This window comes from Octopus bimaculoides, chromosome 24 (genome assembly GCF_046866305.1).
Source record: "Octopus bimaculoides isolate indiv1 chromosome 24, ASM4686630v1, whole genome shotgun sequence".
Lineage (NCBI taxonomy): Eukaryota > Metazoa > Mollusca > Cephalopoda > Octopoda > Octopodidae > Octopus > Octopus bimaculoides.
The window spans coordinates 24,416,910-24,438,170 of NC_142951.1; the positions used below are offsets into that span (position 1 = coordinate 24,416,910).

The following is a 21,261-nucleotide window of genomic DNA, read 5'->3' on the forward strand; positions in this document are numbered from 1 at the left end:
TGGATTTGGTAAACAAAAATTGAAAGAAATATGTGTGTGTTTGTGTGTACCTGTGTCTAGACGTCACCTGATGATTGTAAATGAGTTTCATCGTCATACAAGAGGGGTTGTTCATTCCCATTTTTCTTTGAGCAATATGTTCAAGTACAGGGAAATATTATCTTGCTTGGAAACAGGTGAGGTTCACAACATCCATAGAAAATTGCCCTCCACAAATTCATGGCCCTCCCTATCCTCAGCAAGAAAGGGAGAAAAGATGATGGAAATGTGGTATCAGGGTGTACCCTCAAGGTACAAGAGGGAATAGGGACAGAGAGAGAGAGAGAGAGAGAGAGAGTCAAGGATGACTGGGTAGGTAGGGTCATGAGATTGTGAAAGGAGAGTGACAGATTTGAAAGTGAGAGTGGTGAATGATGAACATGGGTGGAGGTGTGGGCAATGGTCAGTCTTAGTTTGGGAGAATGTAAGGAACAAAGGAGTGGGTCACGGAAGAGGAGGTGATGCTTAAAAATACTTGGCAAAAGTATATAAAATGAATGGGTTTTTGTGTTTTCTGCATGCACTTTTTGTTAACTAAATATAAATTCTCTTTTTCTTTCCATCTCCAGCTGTGATCATGTAATGGTAGCTGCCTGATACTATTGTTTTCTGAAGAACTCCTAACTCCATACTGAACCACTCTACTGCTGATAGATCTCATAACATCAAGCAGTCCTGATCTACCGAACCTTCTTGCCAGAATTGTAAAACAGAATGGACATTTGGTAAGAATGTTAGTTTATTTATTTGTGATGTAATGTATATTCTTGTAATATTTATATAAGAAGTTTGCTTCTGAACCATATGTTTTAGGTTCAGTCCCACTACGTGGTACCTTGGGCAGGTGTCTTCTGCTACAGCCTTTGGCCAACCAACACCTTGTGATCAGATTTGGGATTTGGTTGACAGGAACTGAAAGAGGCCTGCTGTGTGTGTGTGTGTTTGTATGTATATATATATATATATATATATATATATATATATATATTATGGGAAATAAAAGAAGTTGAAAATGCACTGAGGGTGTATAAAGAGATTTGTTGCACTTAACAGGTTTCACATTTTTATGATTTTTAAAATCTTACACTTTTGAAAATCATACACATGTTAAGTATATTAATATAAATAGTTTTCATATACTCTCTCAGGCTTCTTCAGACATATACAATGGATTTCTTTCAGTTGTTTCTGTCTCTACTAAATCCATCTACAAAGTTTCGGTTGGCCTGGGCTATAGTTAAAAAACACTCCCCCAAGTTACCATGCAGTGGAACTGAACCCTGAACCTTAATGGTTGAGATACAAACTTCTTAACCACAACACCCATATGCCTGCACCTTACATGGTTTGTGAAGCAGTATTGTAATCTGTTGATAAGTTTGGCAAAAAGGTTAATCTATACAACTATATTGGAACATCCTTCCGTGTATTTCTATTTGAAGACAAAATATCCACTATTGTTTCGGTTTCCTGCATTGAGTTTGCTGAAGAATTAATAACAAAGTTCATTATGAATCACCTCCTCGTTAGCTGTTGTCTTATTCCAAATCATTCAATCATTGTTGTGTTATTCTCTCTCCCTCCCACCTTCTGTCTGTCTTTCTTTTTCCACCTCACCACCCTCTGTCTGTCTCCCTTCCTCCACCTACCCACCTGTCTTTACAAACACTTCTTTATTTATTTTTCTCTTTTCTTTTTACTTTCTTAAATGCAGTTGGTTTCTATTTTACAAAATTGTAATTTCAGTTAGAATAATAGCTTTTTTTTTTTTTTTTTACCCTGAAAATTTCATTATTTACACATATTTATTTTGCTGTTTATATATTATTGTTGAAATATATATATATATATATTTTTTTGTTCCTATGTTGAAATGATTAGCATCTTTTTAGAAAAGTGCTCTGTGAATTTAATTTATTTTTTATCTATTTTGTCTGCAGTAGTCAGTACGGAACAATTCCATAATTATCCTGATTGACTTCAGACTTGAAATAAGTAACAAATGTGTAATAGCATTAAATGGAAAAAAAAAAAAGAAAAAATTTCGGTTGAATAATAGTCTTGTGATCACCTTTCAGTCTGCTACAACTGCTGGAATGACCATAAGAGGAAGAAGAGTTGACTGCTAAGACTCCTAAATTTTAATTAGTATGTTTAGTTGAATTCCAGGTTTGTCTATTTATACAAATATATGTCACACCACATCATACATTTGTGTGTATTTTTGGAAGATTCCTGCTGGGTTTCCTTCTACTGTATTACAAAGTTCTTTTTATAATTTTATTGTTGTTTCCCTAAGATCAGTAATAATAATAGATAATCCTTTCTACCAAAGGCACAAAGCCTGAAATTTTGTGGGAGGGGACTGGTTGATTACATCGACCCCAGTATTTCACTGGTACTTATTTTATTGACCCTGAAATGCAAAGTTGGCCTTGGTTGAATTTGAACTCAGAATGTAGTGACAAATGAAATACTACAATAATAATAATAATGACAATAACTCTTTCCACTATAAGCACAAGGTCTGAAATTTTGGGGTAGGTGGTGGGGCTAGTGAATTACATTGACCCCAGTACTTGACTGGTACTTATTTCATCAACCCCCCCCCCCCCCTAAAGAATGAAAGGCAAATTTGACATTGGTAGCATTTGCACTCAGAACATAAAAGCAGATGAAACGCCACTAAACATTTTGTCCGACATGGTAACTATTCTGTCAGTTTGCCACTATAATAATGATAATAATAATAATAATAATAATTACTAGCAGGACCTGTGGAAATTCCACAGAATAAGTCTTCACATTTGAAAACATTATGTTAGTATATTGAACACAAGCAAGGAGTTCCAAGAAATTCTTCTCCTATCCTGCTACTTAACCCTTTCGTTACTGTATTTATTTTGAGATGTTCTGTGTTTCTTTCAATTACTTCAAATATAACAAAGAATTTAGTAAAATAACTTAGTTATCATTCAGCTAGTGTTAGGAACATAAACTGTGACTAATGTTTGGTGGAAGATTTTAATTCAAGATTTATGGAAACAAGACATTTGTACTCAGTCAGAGGCAGTTTCATGTGGGTTGGCATCAAAAGGGTTAAATATAAGAAAGAATTTAGTAAAATAACTTAGTTATCATTAAGCTAGTGTTAAGAACATAAACTGTGAATAAGGTTTGGTTGAAGATTTTAATTCAAAACTTATGAAAACAAGACATTTGTACTCAGTGCCAGAGCCGGTTTCAGCCGGGTTGGTAACAAAAGGGTTAATAAAGTGTTGCTTATTTATCTCCTTTTAATATGTTTGATAGATATGATATGCTTTATAGTTCAAGGAAATAAAAGATCAATTAAAAAGATAAAATTTATTAATATATGTTAAACGTTTATTAATTTACAATTTTGTTAAATGTCTGTTCCTGTGCTTTATTTATTGTCAGCGAGTTGGACAACCTTACAGGGAATTGAACTTGTTGTTCCAAAATGAAATGAAGGCTGGAGTCATTTGGAGCCAGCTTCATGTGAGGTATTATTGTGGCAAGCTGGCAAAATCTTTAGCACATCATACAAAATGCTTAGTGGCAGTTCTGGCTCTTTATATTCTGTGTTCAAATTGTGTTGAAGTCAACATTTTTTCATCCTTTCAGGGTTGATAAAACAAATACCAGTTGAACTTTGGGGTTCATGTAATCGACTCCCCCCCCACCTCGAACTTGCTGGTCTTGCGCTAAAATTTAAAACCATTATTATCATTATTAGAGAAGGCAACAAGTTGGTAGAATCATTAGCATGCCAGATAAAATACTTAGTAGCATTTCATCTATCTTCGTGTTCTTAGTTTGAATTCCACTTGGGTCAACTTTGCCTTTCACCCTTTCAGGGTTGATACATTAAGTACCAGTTAAGCACTGGTACTTATATGTACCTATATGAGAAAGCAATATTATAGAAATAGACGAGAAGAAATGGTAGTATATGGCTAAATGCTGACCAAAGTATTCTATCACACCAACCCAACAATGTCTTTCTAAAAATGAACAGTCATATCATAATCTCAAAACAATGTGAATAAATAAATAAATAAGCATTACATTTAGCAGAGTAATCAGAATGCCAAAGGGTTAAAGCAGTTTAAATCTTTCCATCAAAATTTCATGTTAATTTATGTTCCAAAGAATCAGTTTAATTACGACAGAATTACTTCAATAAATTCTTCAATATTTTCATAATTAATTCGTACAAAGACAGTGTCTTTCAACAGAAATATGCTAAGAAAAAGAATTGATGTCTTGCAACAATATTTGAGTGTGTTATGTCTTTATGAATGTTCTGTGTGTATCTGTGTGTGTATGTGTGTGTGTGATGGTTTTTATCAATAAAATTGTGTGATATGTTTATCAATAAATATCAACTGTACCCATCAAGAATGAGTCACTCATTCTACTTGTTGCTGCCTGTCTCATACCCTGTCTTCTCTTGCAGTTAGCCCTCTAACTTTCCAAATGTCTGACTCACATCACTGCCCCCCTCCCTCATATTCACGACCCTTTCTCATTTACCTTCATCAGTCCCAGCATCATCACTCAAAATATCATCATCATCACCACCACCTTCAGCAGCAGCATTGCCCATTCTACCATTAGCTGTTGTTTCTTTTCCCACATACATTATATTGGATAAATGTTGTCCTAGAAATTCAGTGCTCAAAAGAATGACTGGATTGTCATGCCTGGAATCTCTCTGATCATATGTCTTCTCAGTGAAAACTGACCTGGAGCAAAACATCATCCACTCACAAACTGTCCTCTTTTTTTTCCTCCTCTTTTTCTTTCAGTTGTGTCTGTGTATGTGTGTGTATATATGTATGTATGTATATATATATAATATAATAAGGCGCAGGAGTGGCTGTGTGGTAAGTAACTTGCTTACCAACGACATGGTTCCAGGTTCAGCCCTACTACGTGGCACCTTGGGCAAGTGTTTTCTACTATAGCCTCAGGCTGACCAAAGCCTTGTGAATGGATTTGGTAGATGGAAACTGAAAGAAGCCGGTCGTATATATGTATATGTATATATATATGTGTGTTTGTGTGTCTGTGTTTGTCCCCCCAACATCGCTTGATAACCAATGCTGGTGTGTTTACGTCTCCGTAACTTAGCGGTTTGGCAAAAGACCCGATAGAATAAGTACTAGGCTTACAAAGAATAAGTCCTAGGGTCGATTTTCTCGACTAAAGGCGGTGCTCCAGCATGGCCGCAGTCAAATGACTGAAACAAGTAAAAGAGTATATACATATATATATATATATATATATATATATATATATATATATATATATATACATATATATATATATATATATATATATATACACGCACACACACACACACGTATATACATGCTATGACAACTCTTCTCTCTCTTTTTCCATTTAGATATTACTATATTACTATACATTGCAGTCTCCTTCAAAGCCTCTCTCTGTCGGCTGTCTGTCTGTCTGCCTGCCTGTCTTATTGTACTGTTTAGCCCTCTATCTCTGTCTGTCTTTCTCTCTCTCTCTCACATATTTTCGTCATGCTTTCTTTTTCTTATAGTTCTCTCTCTCTCTCATGTTACTCTTCCACTCTCTCTTTCTATCTCTCCCTCATATTACACTTCCACTCTCTTTCTCTCTCTCTCTCTCTCTCTCTCTCTCTCTCTCTCTCTCTCTCTCTCACACACACACATAGTGCTACTCCACTCCCTTTCCCTCACTTCTCTCCTGTACTAATTCATATCTTGTACAGTTTTCTACTTTTTTAATCTTTTACATTAGAAATCCCCAGAGTGGCTTATTACTAACCCCTCATCCCTAGGTGTTAGTGGAACAGCCCTTGGGAAGAGTCAGTAAATAATTGGGGGTCAAAAGGAGTTGAGAAATATATTTTTTATCTTCTACTTGTTTCAGCCGACAGACTGTGGCCATGCTGGGGCACTGCCTGGAAGAGTTTTTAGTCAAATGAATTGATCCCAGTACTTATTTTTTGTTAAGCCTGGTACTTATTCTATCAGTCTCTTTTTGCCAAACCACTAAGTTATGGGGACATAAACACACCAACACCGATTGTCAAGCAGTGGTGGGGGAGCAAACACATACACATACGACAGGCTTCTTTCAGTTTCCGTCTACCAAATCCACTTACAAAACTTTGGTTGGCCTGAGGCTATAATAGAAGACAATTGCCCAAGGGGCCACACAGTGGGAATGAACCTGGAACCATGTGGTTGGGAAGCAAGCTTCTTATCACACAGCCATGCCTACACCTGCTGAGACCCCCTTTGGTCATGACTGACCATGGGATTGCACCTAGAAAGTTACCTTCTCAGGCACAAGCCCAGACAAGGTTGTTTATGGAAGACCAGCAGTCGCCCATGCATACCGGTCTCCCCCTCTCCACGCCACCAGTGTTATCCAAGGGAAAGGCAAAGGAGCCGATACAGCTTGGAACCTGTGACGTCGCAACTCATTTCTACAGCTGAGTGAACTGGAGCAACATGAAATAAAGTGTCTTGCTCAAGAACACAACACGCAACCCGGTCCAGGATTGGAACTCACAACCTCATGATCATAAGCTCGACACTCTAACCACTGAGCCATGCGCCTTCACTTGCCTACACCTATATCTACATAAAACGATATAAACACAATTTGCTCTTACACATTTCTGGTTTATATATATATATATATACATATATATATATATATATATATATATATATATATATATATATATACATACATAGGTGACACGTAAAATCACCTACTACACTCTCTGAGTGGTTGGCGTTAGGAAGGGCATCCAGCTGTAGAATTTAGATTGGAGCCTGGTGTTGCCATCCGGTTTCACCAGTCCTCAGTCAAGTCGTCCAACCCATGCTAGCATGGAAGGCGGACGTTAAACGATGATGATGATGATATAACTAATTTTCTTTTATATCATTTCCAAAGACATTATAATATAGTTATAATAATTTATTAGCTGAAATCACAAGACTTATTGTATGTAATACCTGTTTCCGCAGGAAGGAATTGATTTTCTTCGTTCATGTGTTCTAATTATTTGTTTTTTAATGCTCGTTAGGTGTAGCTGTGTAGGTCAGAAGCTTGCATTGCAACCACGTTTTTGGATTCAGTCCCACTGCATGGCACCTTAGGCAAGTGTCTTCTACTATAGCTCCCTGGGCTAACCAATGCTCCACAAGTGAATATAGTTGATGGAAAATATGTAGAAGCCCATCATATATATATATATATATATATAGGTGCAGGAGTGGCTATGTGGTAAGTAGCTTGTTTACCAACCACATGGTTCTGACTTCAGTCCCACTGCATGGCACCTTGGGCAAATGTCTTCTACTATAACCTTGGGCTGACCAAAGCTTTGTGAGTGGATTTGGTAGATGGAAACTGAAAGAAGCCAGTCGTGTGTGTTTGTGTGTCTGTGTTTGTTCCCCCATCATTGCTTGACAACTGATGTTGGTATGTTTATGTCCCCATAACTTAGTTCGGCAAGAGACACCGATAGAATAAGTACTAGGCTTACAAAGAATAAGTCCTGGGGTCAACTTTTTTGACTAAAGGTGGTACTCCAGCATGAAACGAATAAAAGAATATATATATATGTACACACACACACACACACGCACACACTTATGTATCTATCTATCTATCTCTATATATATATATATATACTTGTGTATGTATGTATGTATATGTATATACATACCATTTTGAGCGTGGCCGTTGCCAGTACCGCCTGACTGGCTCCTGTAGGATTTTCGAGCGAGATCGTTGCCAGTGCCCCTGGACTGGCTTGTGCGGGTGGCACATAAAAGACACCATTTCGAGCGTGGCCGTTTTCGTGCGGGTGACACGTAAAAGCACCCACTACACTCTCTGAGTGGTTGGCGTTAGGAAGGGCATCCAGCTGTAGAAACTCTGCCAAATCGGACTGGAGCCTGGTGTTGCCATCCGGTTTCACCAGTCCTCAGTCAAATCGTCCAACCCATGCTAGCATGGAAAGCGGACGTTAAACGATGATGATGATGATGATGATGTATATATGGTTGATCTCTTTCCTTGCATATCTTTTAGCAGATACGACATTGTGTGAATGTTCAGAATCAGTCTGTCTGAGCACTCAAAGTTGTCTGCACAAATATCCAAAGCTGTCTGCCTGGCAAGATGTGAGGTGTGTGAATCGGTCAGCCACTCTCAATACTCTGCAATGAGTTGAGCAGTAAACCGTTTTCATCGGGGGACAAGAGGTTAAATTTTAGAGCATCCAAGAAAGCCACATCACACCGCAGCTGCATGTTGATTGGTTGATTTATAGATCAATCTCCTGAAACTGTGGTGGCCTACTCATGGTGTCTAACCGAGTATATTGCAATATAGGTTCAAATCCCCACTACAGCATCATATATTATTACCTCTCCTTTAATATTGCCAAAAACAGGACAGTTGTATGTCATTAGTGAAAAGATCCTTAAAAAGAAAAGTGTCAGGAATTAAAGAAGTGATTGCCCTTTTTGATACCAATTTTCCTTGAAACCACCTTTGGTTCTTTGGTATAACCATTGTGTTTTAAAATGATCTAACTTAAAACCTTCCAACAAAATTTTATGTAAATTTATGTTCCAAATGAAGGTGGTGAGTTAGCAGAATCATTAGTGTGATTAGAAGAATGCTTAGTACCAGCACCAATGCTTTTTACATGGTACCAGCATTGGTGCTTTTTATGTGGCACCAGCACCAGTGCTTTTTATGTGGCACCAGCATCAGTGCTTTTTATGTGGCACCAGCACTAGTGCTTTTTACAAGGTTCCTGCACTAGTGCTTTTTATGTGGCTCTGTGGTTTTAGGATATCAATTCTGTTGTGGCAGTCCAGCCTTCTTGAGTACAATAATCCATCATATATCTCAGTCCTTTGTTATCTCCTTCGTAAGGCTCCATGTTTTTAGATGTTTTTAGATCAACCTTTAATACTTTGTTCCATGTCTTCCTCCGTCTCCCTCTTCCACAACTCCCACTCACTTACTTTTCACATCTCTAAGGTAATTAACACACAAAAATGTGTCATTAATAAACATTAGGCTTGACCCATAACATTCACCATAGGCCATAAGAATGATTGAGCTGCTAAAAGTTGACTCATTGAATTCGATAGAAAAATCAGTACATCCTCATACCATGGCTTCCTCTGCATAATCAGCCATCCATGTATCATAGCACTGTTATTTATTCGCACTTACTAACACACCTTTTACAACAGGCTGAGTGCCTTTCTTTCTTGATAATAGGTTTAACCCTTTTCTTATGAGTTTTCTGTTGAAACACACTTCCTTTCTTTCAGTTAATTTTAAAAATAAAAATTTAATAAAACATTGTTTTGGCATTTGGAACATAAACTGGTTTCAAATTTTGCCACAAGGCCAGCAATTTCAGGGGACGAAGTTAGACTCCAGTGCTCAACTGGTACATATTCTATTGACCTTGAAAGGATGGAAGGTAAAGTTGACCTCAGTGGAATTTGAACTTAGAACATAAAGATGGACAACATGTGTGTGTTTGTCTCTGTGTTTGTCCCTCCCCACCACTGCTTGACAACCGGTGTTGGTATGTTTACATCCTGGTAACTTAGCAGTTTTGCAAAAGAGACCACTAGAATAAGCACCAGGCTTAAAAAAGAACAAGTGCTGTGGTCAGTGCATTCAACTAAACATTCTTCAAGGTAGTGCCCCAGCATGGCCACAGTCTAATGACTGAAACAAGTAAAAGACAAAAAGATCAGGTTAAAGCATGGTTTCTACAGCTGATACGGGAACCTGTGAATGTTCTAGAATGAGCTTCAGTGTGAGTTAGGGTACCGTTGAGAAATAGGTTCTACAGAAAGATGACTCGTTATCTCTTAAAACAGAGAGAAGGTAGTTTAGGAAAGACTGGTTGTTGTGGAGGGTTTTGTAGGATTTAAAGTTGAAGCTATCAAGCTGGAGATGAAAAACGTGTGGATCATCATCATCATCATCGTTTAACGTCCACTTTCCATGCTAGCATGGGTTGGACGATTTGACTGAGGACTGGTGAAACCGGATGGCAACACCAGGCTCCAATCTGATTGGTTGTAAAGAAAAAATAGATCAGGTCTTATATCTTACCATTTTGCCACCAGTGTGTGTGTGTGTGTAAGAGAGAAAGACTCTTGTCATTTACATTCTATAGAGCAGTGGTTCTTTACCTCTTGTTCCTTAAACGCACTTTTCCTCATATTGCAGAATGTCATTCTAGTACTTTCCAAGAGTGTATGGGTCAAATAATGCATGTGTCTGTGTGGTTGAAAAGCTTGCTTTCCAACTGTGTGGTCTTGAGTGCAGTTAAATGATGAGTCGCTGTATAGTAAGTAGCTTGCTTACCAACCACATGGTTCTGGGTTCAATCCCACTGCATGGTGCCTTGGGCAAGTGTCTTCTACTATAGCTTTGGGCCGACCAAAGCCTTGTGAGTGGATTTGGTAGATGGAAACTGAAGGAAGCCTGTCACACACACACACGCTTATATATATATATATATATATATATATATATGTTTGTATGTCTGTATTTGTTTCCCCACCATTGCTTGACAACCGATGTTGGTGTGTTTTCATCCCCATAAATTAGTGGTTTGGCAAAGGAGACCAATAGAATAAGTACAAGGCTTACAAAGAATAAGTTCTGGGGTCAATTTGTTCGACTAAAGGTGGTGCTCCAGCATGGCTGCAGTCAAACGACTGAAACAAATAAAAGAATACACACACACACACACACACACACACACACACACATAAACAAAGCATCCTTTTGCCATGTGTAGGTAAGACAGTTGTTAAGCTTCTTGTAGCTGCCATTTATGTATTGCAATTCCTGTGTTATCAACTAGCTCTGTCCTCACTATTAGATCACTAGGTCATGGAGATCACAAGCTTTATCTATTTCCAGTGAACTTTAAGCACTCAGCTGCTTATGCTGCTGACAACTTTGCCAGTGCATTTACTGAACTTATTGATTCGTTGTTGACTAACCTGGAATTACAATCTTATTCTTGTGTACCCTTCAGCCATCGTCTTCACTTATAAATATCTTCTTGAAATTCACTTATGAATATATATTAATATACGTCTGCTGCTGACCAAAATCTTGCTTCTTGTTTTTAATTTTTACTTACTTTTTTTTTTTAGCATTATATTAATCTTCAGATAGCTAGAGGCATATCTGTGTGGTTGAGAAACTTGCTTCTCAACCACATTGTTTCAGATTCAGTGCCATGGCTTGGCGGCGTCTTAGGCAAGTGTTTTCTACCGTAGTTCCAGGTTGACCCGAGACTTGTTGAGGATTTGATAGACAGAAACAGAAAGAACTCTGTTTGTGTGTTTGTGTGTTGTGTATGTATCTTCTTGTTTTGACATCCCATGGTAGTTGTAAAATGATTATCACTATCATACAATCAGTGAAATTCATTTCTGATATTCTGCAAGAACATATCGAGCCATAGAGAAATATTACCTTACTTGGAAACAGATGAGAGTTGGCAGCAGCAAGAGCATCCAGCTATAGAAAATCTGCCTCAGTAAACTCTGACCCATGAAAGCATGGAAAAGTGGGTGTTAAAACAATAATTGATAACGAACTTGGATTGTTTCTGTTGCTAATTGTTTGTAACCTTTTAGTTGCATTTCCTAAGATTTACATTTTCCTTGAGTAGGTTCATGAAACTGGAGACTATTCAGGATTATAAAGGTGTTCGAAGTTGAGAGTACAGGATTAAATTAGCTCCTGAATAGGATGCCAATCTGTCAGAGTTAATCCCCCAGGTGCCACTGGGACAGACTGATTTTCATTTAAGTGTACTGGAACAATGTGAAATGAAGTTTCTTGCGCAAGGATGCAAGGCAACATCTGGTTTGAGAATCAAACTGTGACCTAATGATTGAGCTCAACACTCTAACTTCTTGGCCTTGTGCTTTCACTTAAGTGTGTGTGTGTGTATTTATATGTGTGTATACATAAGTACGCATACATATGTTTGCATATGTTAGCATTATCATCAACATTTAACAGCCTGGCCGTTGCCAGTACCGCCTGACTGGCCTTCATGCCAGTGGCACGTAAAAGCACCCACTACACTCTCGGAGTGGTTGGCGTTAGGAAGGGCATCCAGCTGTAGAAACTCTGCCAAATCAGATTGGAGCCTGGTGTAGCCACCTGGTCCACCAGTCCTCAGTCAAATCGTCCAACCCATGCTAGCATGGAAAGCGGACGTTAAACGACGATGATGATGATGATGATTTAATGTATATTTTTCACGCTGGCATAGGTTGGATGGTTTGACAGGAACTAGTTAGGTCAGGGGGCCACACTAGGTTCCAAAGTCTGTTTTGGCTTGGTTTCTACTGCCAACCACTTTACAGAATGTACTGGGTGTTTTTTACATGGAACCAGCACACTCATACCAATGCTTTATATCCCCCACCCCCGGCCAGTACACTCTTTGAAATGGTTGGCGTTAGGAAAGACATTCAGCCATGACGACCATGCCAAAGCAGATGCTGGAACAGAATGCTGTCCTTGATCTGTTGCATCTTGTCAGTTTGTTGAATCCATGCCAGAACGACAGATAGACATTAAGAGATGATGACAATTATGATAATGACATAAAGGCATGTATGTATAAAAATACCAACACACTGTCATTATTAAACGAATAGCATGTATGTTAATCATATGAAATATGTTTAATAAATATATACACAATCCTTTTGCCGAAGCACTTGTGATTTATTCATAGGTTATATTTACCCAGCAAAACTAAATATGTGTTATATTAAACATGGTGTATGATTAACACACACTTACAAGTAAGTGGTAACTTTATTAATTAAAGCTTTTGATCTGGACATATTACTAAAAATAAATGTTTGAATACTTGCAGAAGGCATGTTAGCATTAATATATTACGCTTATTACGTTTATAAGTGCAGGCATGGGTGTGCGGTAAGAAGCTTGCTTTTCAACCATATGGTTCCAGGTTCAGTCTTGTTGCGTAGCACCTTGAGCAAGTGTCTTCTACTATAGCCTTGGGCTGACCAAAGCTTTGGATTTGGTAGACGGAAACTGAAAGGAATATGTTGTTTACGTACACACACACACACACACACACACACACACACACACACACATGTATACACACGTATGTGTGTGTGTGTATATATATATATATATATATATAAATGGTTCAAACATACAGGGAAACAAAAGACAGTGACTGGTGAAGGAGCAACAAAGAATATTTATTAGTTTGACACGGGGAAAATGGGAAGGTCATATATAGGCACAAGCGTGACTGTGTGGCAAGAAGCTTGCTTCCCAACCACATGGTTCTGGGTTCAGTCCCACTGTGTGATACCTTGGGCAAGAGTCTTCTACTATAGCCTTATGTCGATCAAAGCCTTGTGAGTGGATTTGGTAGACAGAAACTGAAAGATGCCTGTTGTGTGTGTGTATATATATATATATATATATATATACATACATACATTCATACATATATATGTATGTATGTATGTATGTATGTAGATATTTGTATGTGCCTCTATTCCCTCATCACCGCTTGACAACCGGTGTTGGTGTGTTTACATCCCCCATAACTTAGCGGTTCAGCAAAGAAACTGATAGAATGACTAGGCTTAAAAATAAGAAGTCCTGGGGTTGAATTGTTTGATTAAAATCCTTCAAAGCAGTACTTCTGTATGGTCGCAGTCAAATGACTGAAACAAGCCAAAAAATAAAAGATCTTACTCTCTCTCTCTCCCTCCCCCCCCCTCTCTCTCTCTCTCTCTCTCTCTCACACACAGATGAAATCTATAGTAGTAGAACTTTTATCTATATAAAGCTCCCCCCATTTCGTTATAGATGAATTAAATACAACATCCTTCCCACTGCTTTTGATTGAGTTGCCTTCAGTAGGGGATAATAAATTATTTTATGTTGAAGTTCCATATATGATAAGAGGCAACTATTTCAAAGATAACACTCCTTATCAAAGATAATTTCAACATTAATTTATAGAATAAAAGTACATTGGAGGAATTATCAACTGCTCAAAGTGGCATCATTCTGATAACAGTTTGTTTGTAATCAGCTAAATCAACAGAAAAATATTTTTAGATGACAATTTAAAATATGGTTACAATATTTAAAAAAGCAAAAAAAAAAAATTTCCTGAAATTAAAAATTATTAATTATATAAAAAAAGTCATCATCATTATCATTTAAGTCTGTTGTCCATGCTGGCATGGGTTGGATGGTTTGGTCTGAGCTGGTAAGCTGAAGGGCTGTACTAGACTTCAGTCTGATTTGGCAGGGTTTCTATGGCTGGATGCCCTTCCTAACACCAACCTCTTTACAGAGTGTGCTGGGTGCTTTTACACGACACCACACGGACAAGTGGCACATCACAGGCACGTAGCACTGCACCGCACTTCGGTGCAGGCGTGGCTGTGTGGATAAAAGGCTTACTTTACAACCGCATGATTCTGGGTTCAATCCCACTGTGTGACACCTTGGGCAAGTGTCTTCTACTATAGCATCAGGTTAATGAAAGCCTTTGAGTGGATTTCGTAGCTGGAAACTGAAAGAAGCCCATCATATGTGTGTGTGTTATATATATGTATATACTAAAATCAACATAAAATTCTAACCAGTTCAATTTGAAAGGATATTACAGTGAAGACCCTGAAGAAACTGCACTGGTATTATAGCAAAGTTACAATTGCAACAGTTACTAACCGATGTAGTGGAAGCACATGTAGGTCAATAATAACCTGTATTTAATCAAAATGTAAATTAAAATCCATGAAAGGCTACTTCATCATACTCATTATTATATATATATATTGCCAGTAAGACATCCAAGTGAGATCATTGCCAGTGCCGATGGACTGGCTCCTGTGCAGGTGGCACGTAAAATACACCATTTCGAGCATGACTGTTGCTAGTACCCGCCTGACTGGCCCTCGTGCCGGTGGCACGTAAAAGCACCCACTACACTCTCGGAGTGGTTGGCGTTAGGAAGGGCATCCAGCTGTAGAAACTCTGTCAGATCAGATTGGAGCCTGATGTAGCCATCTGGTCCACCAGTCCTCAGTGAAATCATCCAACCCATGCTAGCATGGAAAGCGGACATTAAATGACGACGATATATATATATATATATATATATATATATATTTATATATACTGGAGTAAGTACATAAAATGTGTGTGTGTGTGTGTTTTCATGGAAAGAAACAACATTGGATTAATGAATCTTTTGTATACAAAGATCATACAATATGTCAAGACATGTCAAAGAATTCTGAATATTCTTTTGTTGTGGACTGCAAGGAAACGACGGTGTCTGCAAGACTATTGTTTACAACCAGTGAACACACATGAAATCAAAGGAAAAACAAACTCACACTCAGGTACAGTGGTTTTCATTCAATTCCTGTCTCCAAAATCCACTTGCAAACCTTTGGTTAGTCTGCAGCTATAGTAGAAGACACCTACTCAAGGTGCCATGCAGTGGGACTGAACACAAAACCAACTAGTTGGGAAGCAAACTTCATAATCACACAGCCATATATATTGTCAGGCATAACCTTTGGTTGGTGCTGGATTATAGAAGACACTGCCCCAAGGTGCCACTCAGTGTGACTGAACCCAGAATCAAATAGCTTAGAAGCAAACTTCTTAACCACATGGCCATATAAAAGTGGGTGCTGAAAAGTTTCTGGTTTTGGGTAAAAGAAAATGAAGGAGGATCAGTCAATTATTTTTATTCAAAATATCCCCCTCTCATATTTGCACCCTTGTTGCAGCGGTCCTTCAGTTTTTCTAAGCCCTGTAAAAAGACTCAGAAGGTTGAGCCTCCAACCAGGCCTTTTACGATACCCTTAAGGCCAGGAACCACACAGCTGTCCCTCTAAAGATATTTTGAAAGAACTTTGCCAATCACATGTAAATGCCTATGAAGTAAAGACACCCTTTGATCATGAATAACCATGGGATTACACCCAGAAAGTTCCCCTCCTAGGCACATGTCTGGGCAAGGTTTATAGAAAACCAGCAGTTGCCCATTCATACCAGTCTCCCCTCTCCATACTACTGATGTTATCCAAGGGAAAGGCAAAGGCCGATTACAGCTTGACACCAGTGATGTCGCAACTCATTTCTACAGCTAAGTGAACTGGAGCAATGTGAAATAAAGTGCCTTGCTCAAGAATACAACATACAGCCCGGTCCAGGAATTGAACTCACTACCTCATGATCATGTGGAGGCACGTGGCTTAGTGGTTAGGGTGTCAGCTTCATGATTGCATGATTGTGGTTTCGATTCCTGGACCAGGCAACACATTGTGTTCTTGAGCAAAATACTTCATTTTACGTTGCTCCAGTCCACTCAGCTAGCAAAAATGAGTAACGATGCGATGGACTGGCGTCCCGTCCAGCTGGGGAATACATACGCCATTGAAACCGAGAAACCGGGCCCATGAGCCTAGCTAGGCTTTAAAAGGGCATATTTATTATTATTTTTTTACCTCATGATCATAAGCTTGATGCTGTAACCACTGAGCCATGCACCTTCACTAGATGCCAATGATTACACTGGATTTCATTTGCATGAAATCATGATCATGCAAATAAATTTTTGTGTTTTGTATTCAAATACACTCTGTTCTACATGCTGATAGATGAGCTTTGGTGCTCTGAAAATTGTGTAAAGGAAGAAATTACAAAAGAAAAAAAAAAAAGAAAGAATTATTTTTGTTGAAGAAAAGAGAGAAAAAATAATGAAAAGAAGGGGAAAATAAAACCAAACTTGCACAGGACAGTGGTTTTGAGAATGTTTACATTTAATGTTTGACGTCAAAGCTAGAAAGCAAACAAACAGTATGTTGGGTGAGCAGTAGATTGCAAATACAACAGGTTATTTTTATTGTATGCTTTCAGGGCAGCTCTGACCAAACAGGCCTATGATCAAAGGCACTCCAGGCATGACCATCCTCTCTGTTTTCTTACTTCATGTATAGTGTATTTAGGATTAAATTATACAATGTGTGCCCTCTTTGTTTTGTTGAAGGTAAGGTGGTTTGAGCAAGATTTTTGTGACTGCTCTTTCTTGAAGGGTGAGCGACCAATTAGGGATCTCCTTGTTGATTCGAGAAAGAACAACTCTGCTTAATAGCCAATCAACCAAGCAACCAGCCAGTTAGCTAGCCTGCTGACCAGTTAGTTAGCCAACCATCCATCCATCCATCCAGCCAACCAATGAAAGAGCCAACTAACCAACTAGTCAGTTAGTCAATCAACCAACCTGCTGACCAGTTAGCTAACCAACAAACCAATGAATTAGCTAGCTAGCTGACCAACCAAATGGCCATCTAGCTAATCAATCAACCAACTGAACAGCTAATCAGCTAGCTCTCCAGCCAGCCAGAAAATGAAAGCATTTTGTTGTCTGGTTTCCTGGCTAACATCATCATCATCATCATCATCATCATCATCATCATCATCATCATTTAACGTCCACTCTCCATACTGGCATGGGTTTGACAGTTTGACATGAAGCTGGCTAGAAGGGAGGCTGTCCAGACTCCAACTGTCCGTTGGTTTCTATGGCTTAAGAGTGTGCTGGGTGCTTTCTACATGCCACTGGCACAGGTGCCTTTTAAGTGGCACCGGCACCTGAAAGTACAAGCCTGTATGTATGGATGTCAGTGATTTTACTTAGCTTGATGTGTCTTATCAAGTACAGCAAATCACCACATCTCCCACTCCCTTGTCCTTTTCTCAGTGAGACTCAGCATCCGAAGATCCTTTCTCACCACTTTGTCCCATGTCCTCCTGGTGAACTATTGCATAGGCAGACTTTTGGTAAAAGGCGTTTCAAATGTGACCAATCCACTCATCCATGACCACACCATATTCATTTCTGGCTGTGTGTTTTAGGACTGTTATCCAGTATGCCTTTCCCTTCTTTTCCTAAGTGACTGGTTATGAATTGAGGGAGATTTAGCTGCTATTTCTAGCAGATTGAAACTTCCATATTGACTTGAGTGTGCAACTAGTAAGTTTTTGCAATGGGATGCAATTATAACTAGAATGTCCTGAAGAATAAGAAACCATTTTTGTAGTACTAGAAGCTGAGAAAATTAGGGACGAGTCTGACAATTTCCTATACAGGTGTGTTTAACTCTTTTAATGCCAACTTACCTGTGACAGCTCCTGGTTCTATGATACAAACTTCCTGCTTTAAAGTATTCAAAATTTAAAACCTTCCATTAAAATTTCTTATTTATGTTCCAAATAACGACAATTATTTTACTAAATTCTTCATTATCAAGAGCTATACCACCCATCAAACTAGATGTCACTGTACTGTTCCAAAGGTCCCAGCTATCCCATCTAGAGTGAGGGTCATGTACTGTAATAGCTTGGGACTCAAGGGCCCACCACCATTGAATGCCTTGCTGAAATATCTGAGGGATCTTCATGGAGTAGGGGTAGATGTTTTCAAGAAACAACTTGACCTTCTGCTGTCCAAGGTCCCAGACGAACCTATATCACAGCAAAAACTCAAGAGGGTTGCAGTGTTGAACTCCTTCCTTCACCAAAAGCTGATCACATAAGAATAGCCATTGGAAAGGTGATTACACTGGTGGTGTTCCAGCATATGACTCCAAGAAGTCCATATAAGATTTTTAGGGGTCTACGCATGCAAAATAGTAAATTAGGGGTCTACAGTAGTATATTAAGTGTCCATGGAAAACTTTTACTGTAGATATATTTGCAAGAAGCATCTTGTTCTCCTTCTCAAATGTTTTACATAGTTCAACCTACACAAGCTAATGTGTAATGAACAAAATAGGAATTTTGAAAGATCCTTAAAACTAGTTTTACGTGTTAACTGGCCTAAGGGGGTCTCCAAGAATGCAACAGTAATCAAAGGGATTCATAGGTAAAAAAAATGGTTGAGACACACTGGCCTAATCAATGCAAATATCCTGATATTATAGCGTTAATAAAAACAAGGAAGCATTTAATTTAGAAATAGCAGCCACATTTCCTTCAAATCACTTCCTGCTGTCTTATAAAATGCCAATAACACATTGAATAATGTAGTCCTAGATATACTGTTCCTGGAAACAAGATTACTGGTCACAGCTGGGAATTCTTTATTCATAGGGCCAGCCTGGGTCTAAACAACAACAAAGACAATGATCTCTTTGTTAAGATACTCAAATGTGATGGTGTGATAGTGATGCCTTTCTCTGTGAGAAATATTGAATTTAAGTGAATTGATGTTATAGATAAATCATTTCCACCTGAATTATGTTCCCTTGAAACAGGTAATGTATTTATTCTAATTAGGCCAGCTTGGAGGGAAAATACGCAAAAGCCTTTAAACTGCTTGTTTGATAGACAAATACCACCGATCTGTTGCAGACAAACCATTTTCACGTAATCGTATTCCCTTGAAACGGTAACGCTGTACAAAGAAAATTAGCTTGACGAATATGTTATCTAATGAAGCATAGTTGAAGCTACAGGTTGATTTAGACATAACCTAGAACATTGGTGTCCGAATGCTATCAAGATGTCTGAAATATGGGTAGATAAATAGCTTGTGTGTCTGTGTGATTGCGTGTGTGTATATGTGTGTGTATACACATTTCTGTTGCCTATTCTGTTTTTGTATTGATTGATTCAACTGTTTAAAATGTGAGCACATTTCAGCTCTGTGTGTGTGTCTATGTGCGCGCGCGCGCGCACACACACACACACACACACACACACACACACACACACACACACACACACACACACACACACACACACACACACACACACACACACACACACACATGAAGGGGAAAAGTTCCTAGTTTGGGGTAAAAGAAAATACAGGAGGGTCAGTTAATTATGATTCTATTCAACATGTTCCCCTTCTTAGATTCACACAGTGATAGCAGTGGTCCTTCAGTTTTTCTAAGCCCTGTAAAAGAACTTGGAAGGCCTTTCACGATACCCTCAAAACCAGGAACTTTTCAGCACCCCTCCTCGCACGCACGCACGCACGCACGCACGCACGCACGCGCGCGTGTGTGTGTATATATATATATACACACACATGCCTGCACATTTCTGCATCTGTATGTGATGTTTCATTACACTGTTAGATTTGTGATTAGCCGAAACATTAGTATCACCATCACTGCTTAACTATAATATATATATATATATATATATATATATATATATACATACATATATATTACTAGACTAGAAACTCTACTATCACCTCTACTGTTTCTATTACTACTACTACTACTACTACTACTACTACTAATATAAATAATAATAACATAATTACCATCAATTAGACTATAGCTACTATTTCCACTTCTGCCAATCATCACCAATCATTACTATTTTGACACTAATGACTATTGCTACTATTATTACAATAAACCAGGATGAATGCCACACCATCATCATCGCAACTGTCCTACCACATGTTGTTACAATGACTACAGCTTCCGTGGCTTTCTCCTCCTCCTCCTCCTCCTCCTCCCCGTTGTTCTCTTCTTCCAAAACCACTAACATAAGTCTATATGTCTACGTCTATCACAACTGATGTAGTCATTGATATTGCTGTCACTAATACCACCACCACCACCACCATCACTAAACTGCTACTGGCACTACTAATACAACTACAATAAATCACTAATCTTACTATCATCATCATCGTCGTCGTCGTCGTCATCGTCATCGTCATCATCACCATCGCAACTACTGCATCTATCACTGCCATTGTTTGTGCTGCCTTCGTCATCACTACCACAGCCACCACCATCGTCCCCACCACTACCTTCATCATCATCATCATCATCATCATCATCATCATCACTGCAGCCATCATCATCGTCCCCATCGTCACCTTCATCCTCATCACCACCATCATCATCATCATCATCATCATCGTCCCCATCGTCACCTTCATCCTCACCACCACCATCATCATCATCATCATCATCATCACTGCAGCCATCATCATTGTCCCCATCGTCACCTTCATCCTCATCACCACCATCA

At 38.6% G+C, this 21,261-nt stretch overlaps 1 protein-coding gene across 23 annotated transcripts in view; it reads left to right on the forward strand.

The window, feature by feature from the left end:
- Positions 1–604: 604 nt before the first annotated feature.
- The window catches only part of LOC106880568 (kinesin-like protein unc-104), a 267,934-nt gene continuing 247,277 nt past the window's right edge, over positions 605–21,261 (forward strand). For all 23 annotated transcript variants that reach the window (XM_089340891.1, XM_089340887.1, XM_089340888.1 and 20 more), the window contains exon 1: positions 605–764. The gene's annotated coding sequence lies outside the window, so the exon portion shown is untranslated. The remainder of the gene's footprint in view (positions 765–21,261) is intronic.